Source organism: Ursus americanus, chromosome 10 (assembly GCF_024610735.1).
Source record: "Ursus americanus isolate L20-20 chromosome 10, mUrsAme1.1.p, whole genome shotgun sequence".
Classification (NCBI taxonomy): domain Eukaryota; kingdom Metazoa; phylum Chordata; class Mammalia; order Carnivora; family Ursidae; genus Ursus; species Ursus americanus.
In genome coordinates, this window is record NC_142136.1 from 35,810,397 (window position 1) to 35,829,170 (window position 18,774).

The following is an 18,774-nucleotide window of genomic DNA, read 5'->3' on the forward strand; positions in this document are numbered from 1 at the left end:
AAATTATGGCATGCTATCCATTTGCTTAACACTTAATATACTTGGGAAAAAACTGACATTTCTTATCATTACCTGTAAGGCCCTGCATCTCCTGGACCCTGCAGAACACTCTACCCTGATCTCTAGCACAATGCTTGAGACACACGGGCTGCTTTCAGATTCAATATTACTCTAAGCTCCCTGCAACATAAGAATCTTTGTACAGCATTTTCCTTCTGCCTGGAACTCTCTCCTTCCTGCTCTTTCATCCGTTGATTCCATTAGGGCTCTGAATAAATATAACTTCTGAAAGATCTTCCCTGAACTCTTTCTCCAGAGGTGGCTGGCTTCCATAACTCTCTAGTCTTAATCATTGCAATTTCTTCCTTTCTTAATGGCACTTGCTATACCTTTTATTATTTTATTATTTGGCTGTTTAGTTGTATTTCTCTCTTCCTTTCTATACTGTAAGCTCTTTAAGGACGGGAGCTGTATTTGTTTGTCTTTAGCCATCTAGCACTCAGCACAATGTTAGTACAAAGTAGGTGAATGGTAAATATTTTAGCAAATAAATCATTTATACCAAACATCTGGATAAGTAATTATTTTTTTAAATATTCCACTTACTGTAAAATTGATATTTAATGATAGAAAAAGAGTCACTTTGTCTTTCTAATAGCTTTGGTGAATAAGAAAGCAATTTACTCATATCCTCATGCCTTCTTATTCCTCTTGTGACTAATAGCATTCATTAGCAAGTTGGCTTTTAAGAATCATGAGTACATTTCGAGTTTATATAAGAACCAAATTTATGTCATTAATATAATTCCTCCCAGTAGCCCCATGGTAAGAAACTGTAGAAGGTCACTGTGGAGGGATAGACAAATTTGTGCAAAGCCAAGGGATCTCCTAAGAGTAAAGGAATAGACATCCTTCCTCTTTTTAATGTTATTAGGCAGGATGAAAAAACTTTATCCCAACTGAGAGACATTGGGACTCCATAATGGAAATGACCATGAGGAAACAGGAAGTCTGAGTAGGTAATCCAGGTGTAGTACTAGGACCAAAGGGAGATTAGAAAAGGGTGGCTCTGGGACAACATGCGGCTGCTCTGGAACATGTCACTGAGATAATCACCCTGGCATAGAGGAAACACTTTAGTAATATGGTAGGTAATTCACGGAAGTGTAAAGTAAACAGCCACCATCTGTTTGGAGGAGACTGGAAGTAATCCAGGAGGTCCAGGATTCTGTTTTATTGAAAGACCACTGAGGCCTGTAAGAAAATCAGCACAGTAGTGAGCAAGGCTCTTCTGAATTATGGAGCATTAGTTTTCTATAGGAATCACAACAAAAGCAATTGCAGCCAAAAGGCTGGCCTACTAGCTGATTACTCAGTGTTGACCAACCGAACCCAGGAGTTCTAGGAAATCTGGAGAAAGATCTCCAGGTGGATGGTCCATATAATTTGAATGTGAATGAACAACATGGACTTATTTGAATATCTCTAGCAGACACTGTCAGTGCTACATCTATTTCCCATTGGTCCTTACCAATATCAAGCACAGAAGCTCTAGTTTCAACTGCCCATCTTTGTGTCCTCTTGACTGAGGACTGACCACGAGAGCCTGTTCTGCTGGAGTGCTTAATGTGTTGGGGAACAGAAGAACTCCCTGAAAAATAGCATTCAACCAATGGGAATTGGTAGATAATTACCCCAATTCCCGCATTTTCAAAAGGAATAACTGAGGAATGTATTCTATATGGATACTCAGAATCCCGGGTGGGAATAAGTTACAGTGGCTCGGAGCTTGATAACATACCTTCTCTTGACTTCCTTCCTTTCCCTGCCTGTATTATTTCCTAGGGCTGCTATAAAAATAAAATAAAATAAAATAAAATAAAATAAAATAAAATAAAATAAAATAAAATAAAATAAAATAAAATAAAATAAGTGACTTAAAACAACAGAAATTTATTTTCTTATAGTTTTGGAGGCTAGAAAATCAAAATAAATGCATAAGCAGGACCATGCTTTCTCTGAAGGCTGTAAGGAAGAATTTCTCTTTGCTTCTTCCTCATTCTTGATGGTTGCCAAAAATTCCTGGATATCCTTGTGTTATCACTTGAACCTTTGCTTTCATCATCACCAGACCTTCTTCTTTGTCTCCTCTCTGTGTCTCTGCATCCAAATCAACCTTTCCTTTCCCTTACAAGACACCAGTTATTGTATTTGGGGCCTGTCCTAACCCAGTATGACCTCATTTAATTACATATGCAAGGCCCCATTTCCAAAGGTCATATTCCAGGTGGACATGAACTCTGGAAGAACACTAGTCAACTGGTATACTTTCTCATTTGTTTTTCCCACATACAGTGTTTATTAAGATCACCTTTCAAGGAAACAACTTGCACTAAATCTTTGTTTAAAGGATAACTTTTGGAGGAACTCTCACACCTTGCCTAACAACCATGCAAAGGTCTCACAGGAAGTAGATGTTTGTCAAGACAATACCTTCCTCCACTTTATCTCATTGCTCCTAGAGTAATACATTTAACCAAGTCTTGCTATGGGTTAATGAAGGAAGTACTGCTTCTGCTGTAGGAGGTAAGGGATTATTCATCAAAAGAGTAGGAGAAACCAGCTATTAGAAACCAACCAGAACCCAGAGATCATGATTGGGATGGTGCTAGATCAATGAGGGCTGAACATAAGGCTGAATAAGGTCAAGTTTATTAATAATTGGGTTCCTATGATATCATAATTTATATCTGTCAAGGATACCTGGAGCTAGCCCTAATATGTTGACGGGATGAGTTCTTTAATAATAAATAATAATAATAATAATGATAATAATAATAAAAAGATAAAGCTAGGTAATTAATAGAAACGAGGTAGAAATGCCAGAATTACCTTGTGGTCAAAAGGCTGAGAGCATAGCAAGCTAGAGTAAATGGATCGTATAAAATTAGAGAACCCAGCAGCTGGCTCTGATTTCCAAGGATTATCTCTAAGGATAATCATGTCCCTAAAACAATGAGGAGGCACCAGTATTGTTGAGAAGCCAGTGGTGGCTATTCTTTGCAGGCTAGGAATTAATGGTAGAAAGAATGCTATTCAACTGGATAATATCATGTCAGTGAGAAGGACAGAATTCCAAAAGAGCAAAGGTGAAGTTTCAGTGCTTAACCATCAGAGACAAGTAAGCATAACTATGGTAATGGTAGCAAGGCTGAAATGACACTTGTGATTCCCAGGAATCTGTGAATGAGTAACAGACTATGGTGTTCTTAAAGGTCCATGAGCAGCCAGTGATTTCTTAACTTTGTAACAAAGAAATTTATTCATAAATTTATAAAGGGTGCCTGGCTGGCTCAGTCAGGAGAGCATGTGACTCTTGATCTTAGGAGGGTCATGAGTTTGAGCCCTATGTGAGGTGTAGAGATTACTTAAATAAATAGAACTTAAAAAAAAAAAAAAAGAGTGGTGGACCAGAAGGCTGATGGCAACTGTTACAATGCAAATTATAACCCTGAATCTAATTTCCAGACCTGCAACATTCCTCAGACAGAAGCTCCTTTGAGTGAGGGGAGGCCGGAACTCCTTGAGAAATAATTATTTAATGCCACAGCATGTATACATACTAGTAATTATTCCTAAATATTTCAAAGAGACCTATAGTCATTCACCAGAGTATCTGTGAATACTCAAATATTTCAAGGATTGTTGAATATACTTCGAGGTGTCATTGATACTAGGGACCCCTAGTTGGAGTGGGGACTTCAAATTCCAGATGTTAAGTGAAGTACTGCTCTAAATCTATCTCAAAGTGTATAAAGTGGGCCTTGGATCATATTCTATATCATCAGGAAAACAGTTACCCTGATGGAATATTGGAGTGTACTCTTAAAAACATAGCTAATGCCCTGACTATGACATCCTTACAGTCGCAGTAGTATTCTTCAAGATGAAAAATATACAAGGGCCCAATAGCCAGGACATGCTGATTTATCCCATTATGTGGAATATATGGGTTTGACATCTAAGGGTTGGAAGTAGAAGGAACATTTTACCATCATTATCAGTGAGTCACATGTGGAATTTCTGCTTCCTTCTCCCCATAAACACAGATTCTGCTTGACTAAATGTCCTAGTCCCTAAAGGCACTTTTCTCCCAGGGAACACAGTAAGCTAAAACCATGGCTACTGCATAGTCACTTTGAGATCCTTATCCCAGAAGACCAAATGGTAAAAGTCACTACACCAGCAGGAAGAACTGATCATTCTACTGTATAAAACATAGAGAAAACAGTGTCTGAAACTCATGGGTTGGTGTTTCCATGCCTGGTGACAACAGTAAATGAGTATTTATACCAGCTATGGTCTGACATGGAAAGAGTCATCTGGGGGCTCAAATCCCACCATGCAAGTAACTGAAAACAACAAAACTGCTGGTTGTGGATGTGGATTAGGGGAAAACAAGGAATGGCAAGATAGATATTGCTGCCATTGGACCAATGAAGCAGTAGATATTGGGGGCATCTCAGTAACACTCTTATTATTTTTTGGTTTGTTTTGCTTTGTTTTATTTCAAGAAAGTAGACCTGCCAAAATTTTGAAGAATTGTGAAAGGACAGACTTAGCATACAAGCAATACATTTCTCATTTTTTTATTTCTCATTTTTTATTTGTGCATTTTCTAAGATACAAAATTATAGTCTTATAATATTGTAAATAGTATGTGAGGGGAAAAACTCACTATAATTTTGCCATTATTTACTAGAGTTAGGCAGCATATGTAGATATAGAAATTTGTGCCCACGTCTTTGAATATTTCTGAAAGCAGAAGGCTTACTAGAGAAGTTTGCAAACACACAATGAATAGGGACTTGTAGAATGGTGTTTCCAGGAAAAGAAGAATGAGAAAAATGCTCTCCCAAGTTCCCACAGCTTTCAGAGTCTTCAGAGGAAAAAAAAAAAAAAAAGAAGTTTTCTAAGAATATAAGTGGAAAAGGAGGCTTCCTTCCATTGATCCCTATCTCTTCAAAATACCATTTCAGAGGCAGTCATGAGCGACTAAGAGGGCCAGACCAAATAAGACCTCTACCTGGGCTGTTCTACAACTGATATGTGCTTAGTTTTTAAGAAGATTCCTGTCATGGCCTTTTTTCCTTCCTAGCCCACAACATCAGAGGAGGCAAACCCAGAAGAAGGAGAGAGAACAGAATACCAGAAAAGATAACAACTCAAACATACTTCATCTCCATTGTTGAGAAAAGACAGAATGAAAGAATAAGCCCTGCCTCCTCCCCACTCCAAATTCCTGGGATTGAAACAACCATTTAAGAAAGATATAAGACTTGAATTGAATTTTAATTGGAAGTTTAAATACAAGACTATAAGGAAATCAATAATGGAAAGTGTATAGAAGGAGTCATATAATCTTAACACTAAGGAATTTACCAATCATTAAAGACTGGAGATTCTGTATTATTCAGCTGGGGATATATATATATATATATATATTTTTAAATGAAGAAATAAAAAAGGAAACAAGTCCAAACATACTCATCCAGTGAATCTGCATTGTTTAATAAACTAGTTACATATGATGACACCAAAGAGTGGGACATCAGATCACAGAAGACACTACATCCATTATTTTACAAGCAAAAGGACTGATAACTAAGACATTATCTATGCAACTGGTGTGACCTGCATCACTAGCTGAAGCTGTCTTTGTTAGGGTTCTCTCAAGACAATTAATTTACATGCAGGTAATTTATTTAAGAGGTAATCTGAGTGAATACCTAGAGAGGAGTTGAGAAGTGAAACAGAAAAGGGAAGGAAGTCTATTCTCCTACCTTTTCTCCCACCTTTACTTGACATCCGGAGAACTAGGGCCAGTTATTTACAACTCTGAGAGCTCTATTTTATGTTTTCCCCAGTTTTTTTCTTCTTATACAGGTAAGAGAGGTGCTGGAGTTACAATAGGAGTAGTACAGCCAGCTAGGCTACCTCCTAACAAGCTGTCTCATTTTTTATTGTTGTGTAATGACCCATTCCCCCAGATTACTGGTTTGTCATGAGAAAACCATTCCTTTTGCTCACATATCTGCAATTTGATCAGAGCTTTATTGGGAATTTTGCCTCTGTTCTATGTGGCACCAGCTAGAATGTCTGGACTGGGGCTGGAAGATCTACTTCCAAAGATGGCTCAATGAACGTGGTTAAAAGGTTGGTGCTGGTGACTAGCTGGACACTCAACTAGAGCCCTAATGACAGTTTTGTGGCACATGAGCCTCTCCATGGGGCTGCCTGGGCTCCTCACAACATGATTCATATTCTGTTGGTCAAAACGGTGACATGGCTCTGAGATATTCAGGAAGAAGGGGCGTACAATCGCCTTTTTATGGAAGGAGTGCAATTCCCCTTAGTCCTCAGGAGTGGGACGTATCAGAAACCCTAACCAATATTTTGTTTTTCAACCATTTAAATTTGTTTGCCCTAATTTAAAGGTGACAAAGCCATTTCATTAGCTGTTTTGAGAATACTTTGAATTTCAATTGTATGTTTTTATCCCTTACAAATCCTTTTTTGCCCACATTAGATTCATTGTCTTAAGAAATGAATAATCTTCAGAAACCTCTTATGTATAGGAAAAATGAAAGAAGTAGAAAAGGAAATAGCTTTAAGCTAAGTCTTACACATCTCTTTAACAAATCAAAGTAGTGCTTCATGATGCAGCTATCAGCTAAATTGGGCCTATTAGTCTGAATTTCTCCATGCCCTATTCTTTTTCCCTTGGTTCTCTTGCCTTACCATGTTTTTAAATCACTACTGATGCCTTCCACCTTCTTGACAGTTTCCTTTGTCACTGGTAAGGCTGGAATCTGGCATTGAACATAGGTATGACCGGGAGGACACTCAGAGTTTGTTGGCAAGAAAATTACCCTGAAAAAGAGTTTTCTTGCTTGTGTGCTTAAATATATCTGTTGAGTCAGATGTTTTTTTTTCCCAAACATTTCCTCTTCCTAGGGAGAGAAATGGCCTTGTGGAGGGAAGTCTCTGTGTCTGCATAAAAACAGAATTAACTATACGGGAAATGATTTCTGTGCTGAAATGAATTCTTCTTTGTGGCTTTATTTTGAACTATATTACCAATATTCCTCATGGATACAAAATTGGACAGCCGAATTTCATATCATTTTGATGAAATGAATAAATTCAGTGGGGACTACCACTGGTGCTGAGGGTCTTCAAGACGGAGAGTTTGTGCTTATTTTGAAGAGTTATCAGATAAGAACAAAAGACAATATAAGCTCCAAACAGGCAAGCTGATTTCATGTTTGCCTCAGGCAAACCAAATGTTCACTGTTGATTTACCATTGAATTGTGAAAGCAAAGGCTATAAAAGCAAAAACAATCTTTGTTCTTTTTTTTCCCCATTGTGGTTCCTTGATACCTTAAAGTAATATGATTTGCTATGGAAGATGTGAAGAAGGGTTGGTTAGACTTATGGTTTTGGAAACTTTCAACTCTTTTAACATTGTGGACACAAGCATTAAAAAATCGAACCATTTCTGTGACAAAGGTTAGAAATATTGTTACAAAGATGGGGGAATTGAGTTGTAGTGATCTCTTTCCACCTTAGTGTCCCTGTAAAAGCTATGAGGTGAGGTAAAGCATTAAGGCCACAAAATGTGATTTGTAGTATACTGGCATTCCTTTAGAAAGGCACAGATTTATGAAACATTGGCGATAAGAACCAGGGAGGTCACTAATATTTAAATGCTATCTCCTGTGTGGGCAGGAATCTTTGCTATTGGATGATATCTTGCTAAGCATGAAGAATCATTTCTTCCCTGAGTGAATTATACCAATTAACATAAATTGTGATGAGTCAAAATGTTAAAGCAGCATTTTTTCCCCTCCACCTTAAGAATAAAGGTGTTTACTTTCGTAACTTTCTTTACTGAAAAAAACGGGGAGAAAAATTCTAACACTGTGGTACTTTCAGAGGAATGTTACTAACCTGATATAACTTATCTTGTCAACAATGTAAGGAGTCAGATGAGGGACTGGAAACTCATAAGAATTTGCCTAAATGAGCAGAGCTAAGGAAAAGCCAAGCATGGGACTCAGATTCATACTTCACTTACCTCAATATCTCTGGTCATGTGTTACAGCTCCTACTGGCTCTAAAAGTTATTAGGATCATTTACTTTATGTTCTCCCCATGAGGAAAAAAGTTTTAAAATACATCCCTCCCATTAGGTAAAAAGGAAAAATCCTTAATCATTTTGATATTATGTTAAAATGTAATGCCTAAATTTTGAATCAAAAAATATATAAACCTCATTCTTTAAATTGTATTAGAATTAACAGCAATAGCCATGGAGTTTTCTGGAATTTTCATATGTCCCGGGCCACATACTGTTTCTAGGGCTGCTGTAATAAGTACCACAAAATGGGTGGTTTACAACAACAGAAATTTATTGTCTTGCAGTTCTGGAAGAAATCAAGAGATCAGCAGGGTTGGTTCTTTCTGAGGGCTCTGATGGAGAATCTGTTCCCTGACTTTTTTCTACCTTCTGGTGACAGTTGGAAACCCTTGTCACTCTTTGGCTTATATATACATCCCTGTAATACCTGCTTCGATCTCAACATGGCACTTTCCCTGGGTGTCTCTTCTCCTGTCTAATGAGGATACTTGGTCATATTGGATTAAAGGCTCACCCTACTTCAATATGACCTCATCTTAATTTGCATCTTAATTACATCTGCAAAGATCATATCTCCAAATAAAGTCACAATGCACAGGTATCAGGGATGAGGACTTCCACCTATCTTTTGGGGAGACACAATTCAAACCATAGGATGTAGAAATCATGCAGCAGAGACCAGTTAAGAAACAATCAAGCAGAAAATGTAAAGCCTGAAAGAGCTGAATGTGGTTATATCTATGTGTGTATGTATGTGTGTGTTTGTACATGTGCTAATGTCTTCAAATTTATGTGTGATGTCACAATTAATACATTGCTTTTGGACTAATTCTTTTTGATATGGATATGAAGCTGTGGAAAGTTAGGAATCTGAATAGACTTTTTCAATGATCAGGTATGCATTCCCTTCCTCTGCTCTGTCTACAAATAATTTACCAATGTTAAGATTTCTTAGCTGGAGATTTATCTTCAAGAAGTCTTTCTGGTCTTTGCCTTTGGGACTTGTAAATTTTATTCTCTGAGAAGTTTCTCAGAATTCTCCAATCTTTTAATTTAAAAAAATCCTGGTTTTGGATGTATAAATTTATTAACTTTTTTCATACAAGTAGGAATTGATCATACTTTCTTTGGGAATTTTTATCACGAATAGTCATCATACCCTTGGTCCCATATTCTAATTTTCTAGTATTTAGATTTTTTTTGGTAAATATTTCTTTAAATAGCTAAAATTATACCTAGTAATTAGGTTTCAATTAATATATAGGTATACAATATAAATCTGAAAGCAGCTTTATAGAACACTGAAGACCATGATTTTATAGTTATATGGCACAAGAGTTAAGAAGCTACAGATCTGGAAAACCAGAATAAAAATCCTTAGGTCAACATTCATTTAATTTTTTAAAAAGGTGAAACACTTTCATAATATTTTAAAGAGATCCTTTGCCTACTATGCACAAAGCAGCAGTCCATTTGGAGTAAAATATATTGGTTAAGCTGCTTAGAACTCAAGTCTTCTTATTTTGTGTACGCATTTTTATTTATGTGTTCTCCACTTTTTATGGGTCTGATCTATGCTTGCTGTTGAGTTTAAAAGCCGTTCTGAAACCTAATTGAGTTGGCTTATTTTATTTTCTTTTTATAGTTTTTTTTTTTTTTTTTGTCTGTCTGTTTTTTTCCAGTAATGATACTCTCACAGTACACTAATGCGTAGATGTCCTAAAAAAGTGTTATTTGCTTTTGGTTTAGAAACGAAATTAGAGTAGCAAAAATACCCATAGTATCTGCCTCTCTTATATTAAAATGTGCTGGCTCTGGCTTTTATGTGACACAGATTTTAGAGGAAGTATAGTGGTAGACAACAATTATTAATTTTTATTCTCCCCTTCCAGCTCGGAAAGTAGTTACCTAAATGTTATACTAAATTTGGAGAAAAGAATATTACCTCTGTGATCCATATTCTTCCCCTAATCTACTGAACTAGGTTTATTGCCCCACAAGCTAATGAAGAGGAAAGCAGTCACAGAGCACACATAGTGAAACACTGAAAAGAAGGGTGAAAAGCGGAGTCATCCAGCTCTTTTCCACTGCATCAAGTAGGGAGGGGGGAAAAAAGCTGCAGTGATACGAGAAAGAAAGAACACCAGCTTCCTTGCTTACCCTCTCTTCCTCAGCCCCACCAGAAAAACAGAAATCTATCCAGTGGGGACATTCCTTTGGCTCCACTCACGTTCACGCTGAGTGTGAGCACACACTCATGATGGCATGCAAGACAGCCCTTCATGCTTCTATCTCCCTGTTCTAGCCAACCATCTTTTAATTGCCTATTCCAATTCTGTTAAAACTCTTACTGTGAAGAGGCTATCTCTGTCCATTGTTGGCCATTATGGGTTATAAAATGTGTTCCCTGGTCTGCAAAAATGATGGTCCGCTGTCCAAACTGGTGCAATATCTTCCGTTCTGGTTCTTTCATACTCCTCAGCATTTGCAGCTACACTGAGTAGGTGTAGCCCAATGCACAGGCAGTGTCTATTCCTATCAGGACCCATCTGTAGCTCACAGTGCTACCAGCATCAGTCTCACTTGCCAGCTATGATCAAGGCCTTTTTCCACCAGGGGATCTACCACATAGCCATCTGCAGTCTCTCTCTCTTGGCAGACAGAACAGTTTTTATTGGCATTTTTTGTCTCAGAGGGTGCAAGAGGGCTATGTTTAGATTCACCCCATCTCTGCATTGCTGCCGTACCACCAGGTTCACTCATTTCATGGACCTGGGTGACCACCTTAAGTGAGCACACAGGGATATCTGCTTGTTAATTCCAATCACCTTCTGAACCGGAAAGAAGATTTTTCTAAGGGCATCACCACGTCCACTTTAATGCACTCCTCAAATTTCCAGTGATTTTCATAGGGCTGTATGTGCCCCATAAGGGTATCTTTTAATAGGCCAAGTTTCCATTGCCCTTCTGCCTAACCATACGACCAGGCCATTGAGCACTGCCTGGGAGTCAGTAAAACTCCTACCTAGGAGATTTTACAACTATTCAATTCTTCCATCACTGCTAGGAAAGCAGCATGAAATTCAGCCCACTAAGCTGATTTGTTTTTACCTTCTTCCCTCAGAGTGGTAGCATTCTATAGAGGATGTTGTCCATTCACCTGGGAACTGCTGCTTCTTCGTCAGTCAGTTGAAAGCTGTTTATAGGGCACTATGTTAATAGAATCCAACAGCCTCTCATGCACTTTCAGAGTCAGTCTTAGGGAAAAGAGGCCCCCTGCTTGTATTTCTTCCTTGCATTGCTCAGGCAGCATGATCCTATACAAATCATTTAAATTTTATTGTGGAATTTTTGGGGCACTGACAACCGCATTAAAGTGTTTCTCTAGGACGTCATCCTAGACATTATAGCTACTTCAGATTTTAAGATCACTTTATGTCTGCTTCCTGAGGTAGCTTCAGTTACTAATGTCCAATAACAAGGTAGTAAATGCCCCTCAAATGGAAATTCTTCTAGTCCAAAACCCCAATAGTGTTGCCGGGAGATGCTCATAAGCCCCAATCTATGCTCCACTTAGGGCTACTACACAGAGCATTTGTCCCTAGCAGCACTCCAGCTTGTATTCCACACTCTGTGGGCTCAAGCAGTCTTACTGGTTTCCATGTAGTATGTCCAATTAACATTGCCTGAAGGGAAGATTCACATGCCTTCTATTTTACAGTACTAGGTAGGGGAAGCATTCCCCAGTGAGATACAATGTCTATTTCTACAACACCAACAGGCAAAAGAGACTTCACATGAACTCTGTCACATAAAACCTGTTCAAACATACCAAGTCTCCTACACATTTTTACCTTAATCCCACCAACTCTTACTCTACATCAACTCTTCTGCTTCGTAACTGTAGCCTCTACTAAGACTTGACCCACAGGTTTTTTGCTTTACAATACTAGACAGGGGAAGGATTCCCCAGCCACACATATTATTCATTCTCAAAAAACATTTAGGTTTTTAAAAAAGACACAACTTATTTATATAAAGCTTGTTTAAACATTCCACCTTTCATAATCCCATCAACCATTACATTTTTATATTCTCTCAATCCAGTTGTAGCCCAAATCAAGGCTTTGCCAGTGGGTTTGGTACCACAGTTCATGGAACAATGCCTGCTTTAAGGAATCCTGGCAACTTCTCTTCTCTACCCCTGGCCAATTTACCTACTCCTGTGCAATAGGCTTTAGGTCCCCAGCAAAGAGTAAAGCAGAGAGTCCCTGGTCCTTCTATCAATTTTTTTATCTTTATTAGCCTAATCACTGTCCTAAGTGATTGCTAGTCTAGTTTTTCTTTTTCTTTTCTTTTTTTTTTTAAGATTTTATTTATTTATTCATTTCAGAGTGAGAGTGAGAGAGCATAAGAAGGTGGAGGGGAACAGCAGAGGAAGAGGGAGAAGAAGGCTCCCTGTTGAGCAGGGAGCCCAACAACACAGAGCTCCTTCCCAGAATCCTGGGATCATGACCTGAGCCGAAGGCAGACGCTTAACTGACTGAGCCAACCAGGTACCCTTGGTCAAGTTTTTTATAGTAATCGCTACCTTACAACTTTTTAAAATTTTCCAAGTTGGGGTAAAGAGAATAGATGTGGTTAGGGCTGCTTAATGTTGGAGGACCAACAGGGGATCCCTTTGGCACCCCAAAGTTTTCATAGTGTTGTATTATAACCTTTGTTTTACTCCAACAATGTCCATTTTACTCATCCCATTTCTTAAGAACCATCTACAGACTTCCACCCTGCTGGGATGAGTTCTGTAACTCCTCACCTCTTGCTTCCTCTTTGTTTCATTCCTGTCAACATTTGCTTTATTCACTTTATTTCTTAAAATAACCTTTTACAGATTCCTACCTAATTGGGAAGAGCCCCTTGACTCTTATCTAGGCCTCTTCCCATTCTCTTGTTAATTAACCTAATTTATTTATTTGTATCTGTAAGATACAGGAGGGGAAGCTGAGACAGCAAATTCTGTCTGTCTCTTGGTTATATGGGGTGCCCATGTGAAAAAGGCCCCTTTAACCACAGCATTTACTATAACTAGTTAACTGGCATATTCACTGGGTAAATATCCCTGTTGTCATAAAGCCAGTCCCATGTGGCTTGCATATGAAGCATATCAGCTGCTACATCTGGGGAATTGCACATGGCATTTATAGGGTGAGATGGACAGCCTCCCTTCTCAAGGTAAACAGACCATACAGTGGCTCTTATCCTGTTCGCTAGGCTGACATATAACCATCTGTGATTGTTCCATAGTGAGCTGTCAGTCCTGTGTCAACCCAAACATGCTCTTTCATTCTACAGCATTCAAAACCAAGGATACAGCTCCTGAGTTAGTTATACTCAAACCTGTTTCAGTAAAGGTTCCTCAAGAACTTGATATCAATTCACAAAATGAAACAGTTCTTGCATACTATCCTCAATAGCTTCCCGGTTTTCCCGTTCCCCATGTTGCCTACCTTATTGGTGACCAGTTAATTATAAAAGGATATAATTCAGGGCCAGCCAGACGGAATAGATGCATAGGGAAAGGTATGAGGAGAGGGTGTGGTGCTTCCATGCCCCCTCGGAATGTACCACTCTCCCCAAATATCCACCTGTTCATCAACCAGGAGGTTTTCCAAACCCCACCATTTCGGGTTTCTATGGATGTTCCATTATATAGGTATGATGGATGAAATCTTTGGCCATTGGTGGTTGAACTCCATCTCCAGCCCCTTTTCCCTCCCCAGAGATCCAGAGGAAACCTTGGCTCCACTAGCAACAGGGCCCCCACCTTTGAAGGCTTTCCAAAAGTCATCTCATTAACACAGCAAAAGATACCTTTATTGCTCTCATCACAAAAAATTTCAAGAGTTTTAGGATTTCTGTACCAGAGACCAAATATTTATTTCTTATTATACATCCTAATATTATGGTACCTTTGAAAGTTCATAGAAATCTATTTTATTGGACTACATCGTGGGACTTAACTTCCAAAGACTTCCTTTTTTAAGAAACAATGACCTGTACAAATGCTTTTCATTCTTTTTGACTGTAGAACCAGAATGAAAATGGAGTCACTTATGTCAGGACACAATGGAGTTGGCCAAAGCAGGCACATTAAAGAAAAATGAAACTCAACCTTACCTAAGTTGCAGGAATTTATAGCTCTTCTCAGAAATCAGCAGAGGATGTCAACCAGTCCCCAAATGCCAAGTTTGTTTACATCGTCTTTGGGCTCCCTTGTTCCCCTGACTCAGCTACCCTGATCCAAATTAAGGAAGAACACCACTAGGCAACCAATGCTGGGGAAAAAAAAAAAAAAAAGAATGAAAGAGAAAAAGCTTTAGTCTGTGAGCAACTTGGAACTCAATGCTCCATTAATCTTGAGTTTCCTGGTTTGCAGGTGGGAACTCTTGTAATGAACTCATCTTCCTGATGTACAGAGTTTGGTTTTTGACATGACAGTGACGTTTAAAAATGCCAAAAAAAAAAAAAAAATTCCATAGGAGATGTCTCCAGAATTTACTATAATTTGATAAAATAAATATTAAATATTAAAAAGATAAAACCTTCTACCAATGCAGGACTTTTAGGAAGAAACTACTATTTTATGACTTTGAAAATTATATTTGAGAATTTGGATACATTAGCTTATAGGATAACACTTCTTATGGAGTCTACACAAAAATTGAAGCAACTTTATTTCGATGTTAAATTATCTGAAAATATATCATTTGTTTTTCCCTATAAATAAAAAAGCTTATTTTGAATTAGTTTGAAATAATTACTTTGAATTAAGAATTTATAGAATTCTTTTAAGTAAATCTCTCCATAGATGTTTTCATAGCAGTTAAAAATGTGTTATTCCTATTTACACAGTTTTACTGATTTCTCTTTGCCTTTCAAAATTCTTCCTTCATGCTTCTTACATTTTGTAAGAGGCGGGGAGAGGCAAAACTGTAATTTACATCAAAGTGAAATTCTCATAATATCTTTGAAGATTTTAGACTTTTAAAACATGGTTTATCTTTGAAAAATCAAGTATCGCAGCTGTTACTAAGAAGCACTGACTGCCAGAGTTAAATGTGGTAAAAATGTTAAAAATCCATCTCTTTTATGAAGTACTTTATCTTGGTCTTCTAGTTCAGGACATTGATTGGCTGAAGTTACTCTAAGCAGTAAATACTGACATATCAAAACCAGATAGCTAATTAAGTTTTCTCTCATCTTCCAACATTTACATTATCCCCCTAACCACATACCTATTCAGGAAAATACTTCTATACTACTTAGATCCTGTTACCTCCTCCAGTTGCTTTGTTGTTTTTACTTCATTACTACTTTTAATTCCTTGGTTCTTTTATTCAGGCTTAAGCCAGATGTGTCTTCCTTGAAAATAATAAAACAATATTTCCTAGAGGTCATTCTGTTCTTATTGTGTTCAGTGCCCAGTTTCCCCCTTAATTTCCTACATTGGAGGTTTACCCTAGGTATCCATGCATACTCAGGGATAATAATAATAATAAAATTATTATTTTTACAGATAACAGCAGAAATGGACAAGTGTTTGTTGCCTTCCCAGCATGTATCTACCCTGTGCACTGTGAGCAGCCTTACAACTGAGATGAGTTTGACTATGCTCCCAGGTTTCCAGTTCGTTCTACCATCTCAGCCCCCTTGCCTCAGTGATTGATTTAAACCATGCCTATCTCAATTAGCACAAAGCAAGGTTGGAGATCTGTGGTAGGCTGAATAATGGCTCCCCAAAGATGTCCACGGCCTACTCTCCCAAATCTGTGAATATTACCCCATAGAGCAAAAGGGATTTGGTATTTGTGATTAAATTAAGGATTTGAAGTATAAAGATGATCCTGAATTATTCCCTTGGGTCCAAAGTGTAATCACATGGGTTTTTATTAGAAGGACTCAGGAGGAGTCAGAAAGCAAGGAGAAGATTATGTGATGATGGAAGCAGAGATTTGGAGTGGTACATGTTGGAGACAGAGAAAGGGACCACAAGTCATGGAATATGAACAATGAACACTGGAAGAAGCCACTGAACACTGAATAAGGCAAAGAGATAGATTGTATCCTCAGAACTTCCAGAAGGAACCAGTCTAGCAGACACCTTGACTTTAGCCCCAAGAAACTGATTTCAGACTTCTGGAACTGTAAGAGACTAAATTTGTGTTATTTTATGCCACACATATGTGGTATTTGGTTGCAGGAGCAATAGAAAACTAATATAGGATTAGGACCCAATCAATGGGCTTTTCTTGTGTAGTTGTTACAAAAGAAATTTCATTTTTTTCTGTACAGTATATAGAACAGATGTGAGGTCTGAAACTATTAGCCATTAACCCAGATGATTGAGGACAGCTTGAATGTGAAAATGACAAATGTAGGAGAGTAAAATTGAAAAAAAAAAAAAAAAAAGAAAAAGAAAAAAGTACAGAAAACCAGGAGCATAGCCCTGGTCAAAACATGCTTGAAACCTGCAATGATTCAGGACTGTTACAGTTGCATAAGCTTATAAATTATCTTCATTACTGACAAGAGTTTTTCAATTACTTGTGATGGAAAGCAACTTGATTGATATAACAGTTTTGCACAAAACCTACATTTTTAAATACAACACCCAGTACTCTTTCAAAACTGGTCCGAACCAGTGTCACAGATTAGGAAGGACTCTGAAAGCAGCCATGGTATTATAGGCCTGAGTTGTTCACCACCATATCCTCACTCTGTAGCACTGCCAATGAATGTAAATAGGTGCTTAATAAATATGTCTGAAATGGGCTGATGACTACAGGGTGCCTGGATGGCTCAGTCAGTTAAGCGTTGGATTCTTGGTTTTGGCTCAGGTCATTATCTCAGGGTCCTGAGACTGAGCCCGGGACCGGGCTTCACTGAGCAGGGAGTTTACTTGAGATGCCCTCTGCCTCTCCCCCATGCCACGCCTGTGTGCTCTCTCTCTTTCTCTCTCTAAACAACGAATTCTTAAAAAAGAAAGAAACGTGTTCATGACTAAGTATAAAAGTACAAAGTGTGACTAGAATGCCATTATCAGCTAATCTTGCCTTAAAAATATAGGCTATGAGAGACTGAATATACAAATACACTAGGGCCAGGCAGTACAATGAAAACAGAACTCTGACCCACAGCCTCTATAGTAACCAGTCAGGCAAATCACAACCTCTGCAAGCAATTGGCCCCAAGCAGTTGGAACTTGGTCAGTGACTGCCAGCTTCCCTTCTTTGCCCTATGATTCCAATTCGGGACCCATCAAAGAAAGCCAAATATGCTCGTCAAATCAATCACATAGGATGCTTAACTTCTCCTTAGCCTGCCTTTAGCTTCCCCTTGCCAACAACATCCAATAAGAACATACCTGATGTCATCTCTTTTTCTACTATAAAGCTTTCTCATTGCCAAGTGACGGTGGCTGACTCCTTTCTTACAGCAAACTCTGGATTAATAGCTTCTGTTTTTCTCTCATTTGGATTGTCTTCATTTATTTCCACAGCTATACAAATGAGGCTGACACTAATTTTTTTTCAGGTTATTCCTGGCCTTAGTCATTTATGCATAAGACATGGTTTCTGTGAAAAGCTACCCTTTCAATAAAATTTCACCAAGTAAATGAGTCAAACAACTTTTTTTTTTTTTGAAATGCAAAGAAAATAGATGGGAATTAAGTATTTCTGTCCTGAAATAATCTCCCACTGATCTGGAATTTGCTTAAAGTTTGACCACTGAGGTTTTATTTAATTCATTTATTAATTTTTAAAAAATGTATGCAACAATTAAAACTCTCCATGACTGGCACTAAGTACAAGGGCACAGTGATGGACAGACCAATTCTCCTCCAGACCTCAGGGAGATTATATTCTGGAGGGATAGTGAAGTTACTGCACATTTACATAATTATATTTTTAATTATAAGTTTAGTAAGGGCCAAAGGTAGAAATTCAGGAAGTTAAAAGGATATGGTACAAGGGTTCCAGGCTTGACTGGAGACTGAGAATGGCTTTAAAAGTAGTGGTAGACGATGAAATTGTCCCTCCCTCTAATTATCTTCTAAAATTTAAGAGATTGGTCATGATTCCAGGAAGGGTTTATTTTTTTATTTTTTTTATTTTTTTTAAGATTTTATTTATTTATTTGACAGAGAGAGAGACAGCCAGCAAGAGAGGGAACACAAGCAGGGGGAGTGGGAGAGGAAGAAGCAGGCCTCCAGCAGAGGAGCCCGATGTGGGGCTCGATCCCGGAACGCCGGGATCATGCCCTGAGTCAAAGGCAGACACTTAATGACTGAGCCACCCAGGCGCCCCTCCAGGAAGGGTTTAAAACCCAAATGAATTCCTGTCATTCTGGCAGAATGGGGCATAAAAATAGAAAAATAGAAAACATTTTGACTTATTAGAAAATAAAGTTACATTTCTTAACATACTAGAGATTTTGGACTCTGATTCATACCTACTATACTTACATACCCTACATGCTAAGGTGTTAAAAATGATTATGTCTGATTCAT